Source organism: Penaeus monodon, chromosome 23 (assembly GCF_015228065.2).
Source record: "Penaeus monodon isolate SGIC_2016 chromosome 23, NSTDA_Pmon_1, whole genome shotgun sequence".
NCBI lineage: Eukaryota > Metazoa > Arthropoda > Malacostraca > Decapoda > Penaeidae > Penaeus > Penaeus monodon.
In genome coordinates, this window is record NC_051408.1 from 4,156,558 (window position 1) to 4,156,871 (window position 314).

Genomic DNA, 314 nt, shown 5'->3' on the forward strand with positions numbered 1-314 from the left:
CCAGCTCAAAACATCACGACTTACAGCCTGCCCCTACTGAAGCTGCGTTTTATTTACCGTGTTTGTATCCTTGTATAAAGTGATCTCTAAACGGTATAAAACAACGAATGACAGATACACGTTGTTGAAAAGTTTAATTGAATTGCCATATTGTGAGAAGTCTCGCCGTCTGCGAAGATATAGTGTGGTAATAAAGCTGAAAAAAAAATTATTGTAGTTTTCATGTCCAAATTGTCTTGGAGAATTTATGAAAGTATTGGCGACCAGGTGCAGAAGCCGACAAGATGACAGCCTCTTGTCTTGGACTTTGTGAC